Raw genomic sequence first — 5,492 nt, forward strand, 5'->3', positions numbered from 1 at the left:
TCGTAGCGGGATCGCGAATCTTTTGAGTCAGTTCGCGAGTTCAAAGCGGGTTCGCGAGTCATTTGAATCAGTTCGGCGGTTCGTAGCGGGATCGCGAATCATTTGTGTCAGTTATGGGGATCGCGAATCATTTGAGTCAATTTGGGGATCGCAAATCATTTGAATCAGTTCGGGAGTTCGGAGCAGGTTCGCGAATCATTTGAGTCAGTTATGGGGATCGCGAATCATTTGAGTCAGTTTGGGGATCGCAAATCATTTGAATCAGTTCGGGAGTTCGGAGCGGGATCACAAATTTTCAAATTGGCCATAACCTTTAATTCGTTGCTGCCAACTGGGGTGTCAGCAGGGGTGGCAAGGCTTTCTTTTATGCCACACCGGTAGATCCGCCCCTACATTTACGTGATCTATGTAATTCATAACTGAATATGACAAGGCTAGAAACATTTAGCCTTTATGCGTTTTTATGTACGTTTATGCGTTTAGCAGACACTTTTCTGTTTATTTATATACAGTTGTTGACCATTGCTGTACAAAAATGATACAAACAAAATAATAAAACTACTCATAGTGACAGAGGAAAAACATGTTTTATCCCTTGCTAAAAAATAAATTTGCTATAAATAAATAAAATGTATTTCAACATATTAAACATAGCTATTTTTAGAAGAAATTTCCTATATACCATTAGACATATAAAAGTGAACATGGGCATATTTTAAAACAAAAAGCAGGTTACAAAGAGGAATAATGTAATTAACCTAAGTTTTCTAAAGTTTTGATATTTTTGATAGCATTTATTTTTTAACGTTAGACTTAGACAAATGAGTGAATGTGGGGACATTAAAAAAAAAACTATTTACAAATAGTTCAAACTGGTTAATTTAGAAAAGATTCTTATTCTTGCCATAAACCATTATTTATTTAATTCTTTGAAATAAAAAGTCCAAAAATAGGTTATCTCCTATATGCAATGAGTAGCCATTGAACATCGGAGAGGACCTTTTTTGATCTTAAATAATTAAATAACTAATGGATTTAAGAAGAAAATAAAAAAATGACAATTCACATGGTTCTTTTATCAAACACAACATTTAACAGGAAAAAAAGAGTAAACTGTGTTCAGTGTGCAAACAGTGATCAGGACTAATTTTGTGGGCGTCTGTTGTGACAGTACCTGATCTGGGAAATACATTCGGCGAAACGAGCACTAAACAACAAAGAAAGCAAATGCAAATAAACGGTGGAGTAAATTAGTGGGTGCAATTAGTCAGAAACACATGCGAGCACATAACATTTGTGTAATGTCAACGCTAATGCATCCTGGACAACGGTAAAGGAACGCCTTCTCGCGTATGCTTTTATCATATGCTTTTAATCCTTACATTGCACTCGAGGTTGATTGGTCTAACCCTAACCCTGGAATCAAAGCCATGACCGGATGTTGCTAGCATCCGTGGGGACGACACGCCTCGGTTCAGTCCAGGCCAAAGACAATTTCCAGAGCAAGAAAAAAAATCGATGACTTGTGACGTGAAGTGTTTGGCCGTTTCACGCTCGGTTTGTTTCAGGAGTTTCAGAGCAGTTCTATCTGAACCCTTCCGATGAACTCGAATTACTTCAGCGTGGATGGGAGAATGGAGGACGTTTTTTTTTTTTTTTTTTTGGGGCAACTGGGATGGTGCCTCCTCTGGGAGTTGGTGCCCTAGGCAGATTGAGTCAGTTCGGGAGTTCGGAGCGGTATCGCGAATCATTTGAGTCAGTTCGCGAGTTCAAAGCGGGTTCGCGAGTCATTTGAATCAGTTCGGGGGTTCGTAGCGGGATCGCGAATCATTTGAGTCAGTTTGCGAGTTCATATCGGGATCGCGAATCATTTGAGTCAGTTTGGGAGTTCGGAGCAGGATCGCGAATCATTTGTGTCAGTATTGGGGATCGCGAATCATTTGAGTCAATTTGGGAGTTCGGAGTATCATTTGAGTCTGTTATGGGGATCGCAAATCATTTGAGTCAATTTGGGAGTTCGGAGTATCATTTGAGTCTGTTATGGGTATCGCGAATCATTTGAGTCAGTTTGGGAGTTCGGAGCAGGATCGCGAATCATTTGAGTCAGTTATGGGGATCGCGAATCATTTGAGTCAGTTATGGGGATCGCGAATCATTTGAGTCAGTTTGGGGATCGCAAATCATTTGAATCAGTTCGGGAGTTCGGAGCGGATCACGAATCACTAAAGATTCGCGCTCGTAAATTTTCAAATTGGCCATAACCTTTAATTCGTTGCTGCAAACTGGGGTAGCAGCAGGGGTGACAAGGCTTTCTTTTATGCCACCCCGGTAGAACTCGAAATACTTCAGGTCCACTTTATTCTCCTACAGACTCTTAAAAGACATCCTGCAGTTTAATATGAAAATAAATACTCGAGGGTTTAAACCACACTCTTGAATATCCAGATTCGGAAACAGGGCTTCCACAGCAGTATCTTCGGGAGAACCATTTTGGAACCTTTCATGGACTGAATTTCGTGACAGATTTCCGATTACAAATAGTATAGCTCGCTAGTTTCCACTTCTGTATGTTTTTAAAGGGCTATAGTTAACTAAACGCTGTTTGAAACGAGTGTCCAGATATCTATATATCTATATATCAGATATAATCCAGATATTTTTAGGGAGACGGGATATTCTGATTAATAAAAAATGATGTGCTTCCATCCAAACTAGCTAATTTTTACTTACGCAATCTTCTGGGAGGTAATTATATGAAATTGTTTTAACAACACATACATTTTTTTGCTGTGCATCAATGAATTTATGATGTGTTTCCATCGTAGATTATGTGCATGTTTTCTTAGGGGATAAAAAGATTAAGATTTATGCACTTCTTGGTGTTTCCATCCTGTGCTTTTTTAATGCAATATCCCAAAATGTGCATTAAAACATATCTAATTACTATTTGTAAGTGTATAGGTGCACTTAACACATCTGAGCCCTATTAATAGAAAATGGAAGCAAGTAGTCCTTGAAATAACCTTTTTTTTCTTAGTGTCAAGATCATTTTAATAATCTAAAGAACCTTATGTGGAATTGAAAGATTCCATTGATGTCAAAGGTTCTTTAGATTTTTGTAATGTTCTTCAAACTAAGAACGGTTGACTGAAAGGTTCTTTAGGGAACCAAAAATGGATCTTTCATGGCATCAGTGTTAGAAAGAGTGCAGTGTGAAGATCATAAACAACTGCTTGTGCAACGAAAAGGAACCATCAATATCAATAAAGACCCTTTATTTTTTAAGAGTATAAAGCGTTTTCCAATGCTGCATTAAATGCATCGGTCAGAATTCAGCCTTGTGCGAGAGATTAGTGAAAATCTCAAGAGGTCACTGGAGATCTTGTTTTAAGCATCACCTGAGATTTCTGTGTTAGGGTTTCAGATTAGACCATCACGTCTCGTCCCGTGTGCAGATGTTTCTCCAGTGAGTTTACGACCCTGAGAGAGAGACAGAATGTTAATGAGAGAGAGACAGACCGATGGATGGAGGAGGTGTCTTAATGTCTTCAGCATATGGAGCTTGCCATATAAATCCATCACGAGAGAAAGGTGAGCTTGTGCGGCGTTCACATGCTCCACATGCGATTGCAATAAGGGTTTTGTAACTCAAGCCTTTCTTTTGCTCTTTTCTCTGGATTTAGATCAAACTGGACACAAACAACTGTATCTTAATGTCTCATTTAAAGCAGTGTAAATGTTCTCTCTCTCTCTCGTGTCTCTGCTCTGTTGAGTTTTATATGACAGTGCCATTTTCTGCTCGGCCTGGAGAACAAACAGAAAGTCATAAAAATGTCGGCAGTCATCCATCAGTCCTGACGGCACTGCGCTCAACTCTACACCGCACGCTCTATTCTACTCTGTTATACTCTACACCGTCTCTATCTCCCTCTAATGATCTGTGTCTGGTTTTGTCCTCACTCATGGAGAAAAAGCCACACAAACTGGCATTTTAAATATTTCTGAAAGAAGTCTCTCCTGCTCACCAGGGCTGCTTTTATTTGATCAAAACATATTAAAAATTATGAAATATTATTATGATTTAAAACAGCTGTTGTTTATGTGTATATCTGTTAAAATGTAATTTATATTGGTTATGCAGTGCTGAATTTTCACCAGTCTTCAGTGTCACATGATCTTCAGAAACCATTCTAATAAATTTCTGATTATGATCAATGTTGGAAACGTTTATATTTTTGTGGAAACTGTGATATATTTTATTTTTCAGGATTCACAGATGAACAGAAAGTTCAGCATTTATTTGAAATAGAAATCTTTTGTAACATTATAAATGTCTTTACTGTCACTTTTGATCGATTTAATTCGTCCAGTTCTTAGTAATAACCCCAAACTTTTTAAAAAATTAGTGTATCTACTGAAGACAGATCCAGCAGACAGTACAGCGAGACGTGAGACTCCTAAAATATTAATCATGATTAATGGGTTTTTGGCACGAGCCGCACTGGAAGAAGCCGCTGCTCATAATTGCGCCTGATGTAAGCTTGAGATGTTTATTCATGTCAGATGAAGTATGTTTGTCTAGAATCGTGATTCACGCTGGATGCTGAAGTATGCTTGTATGGGAAATCATAAATTGCAATGGAATACTTTCCCCTGATCAAAGGAGGAAAGAAACACATGCTGCGTTTGAGAAGATACATGCTGGATTGTCCTGTCAGAGGATGTTCAGCTCATCTGTTCATCACACACACGTGTGTTTAGGGCTGTTTGCACACAGCAGATCTGGATGTCTGAGTGTCAACACTGAGGAATAGTCTGTCAAAATTATATTCATCTCTATCCACAGGATTTGAAAACAAATGGCAAGCAACACAACCCAAAAAAGCCTCAGAAAAGCAGAAAAAAAAATAAATGAAACTGATCATGTAAAAAATATTATTGCAATATATACTAGCACATGCATACTTAGGAAAGCAAAATTAGTAGATTTAAGTAGATTTAAGTTTTAATACGGAAGAAAACATTCTTACTGTATTTTGTTGATGATGATGATGTCAAAGTTTGTGTGTCCAGTCAAACTCTATTCATCTGTCACCTGGTTAAATCTAGGACCAGCCTTCAAAAACAACAGGAGAATAAAAAAAAACAAAACATTAATGTATTTTTTTTTTATTATTGTCTTTAATTTACATTAAAACTTATTTTAGTATCACTGAGATACTATAATTTTTTATTACATTTTAATATATAATATTGTCAATATTTGCTGTTTTTAAATGTCTGTATAGTTTTTTTAAACATTTTTATTTCATTTTTAATTATTTTAGTTTAGTTTTACCTTTAACTGAAGTTTATTATATTTTATTTTAGTTAACTTTTTTTTTTTAAGTTGTTTTAATTAATTTCAATAGTTTTAGCTTACTATAATAACCCTGCTTCAAGTTATGCTAAACAAAAACAAGAAATATTGCTTTTACAACTAGCTTAAAATA

This window comes from Carassius auratus, chromosome 40, assembly GCF_003368295.1.
Source record: "Carassius auratus strain Wakin chromosome 40, ASM336829v1, whole genome shotgun sequence".
Lineage (NCBI taxonomy): Eukaryota > Metazoa > Chordata > Actinopteri > Cypriniformes > Cyprinidae > Carassius > Carassius auratus.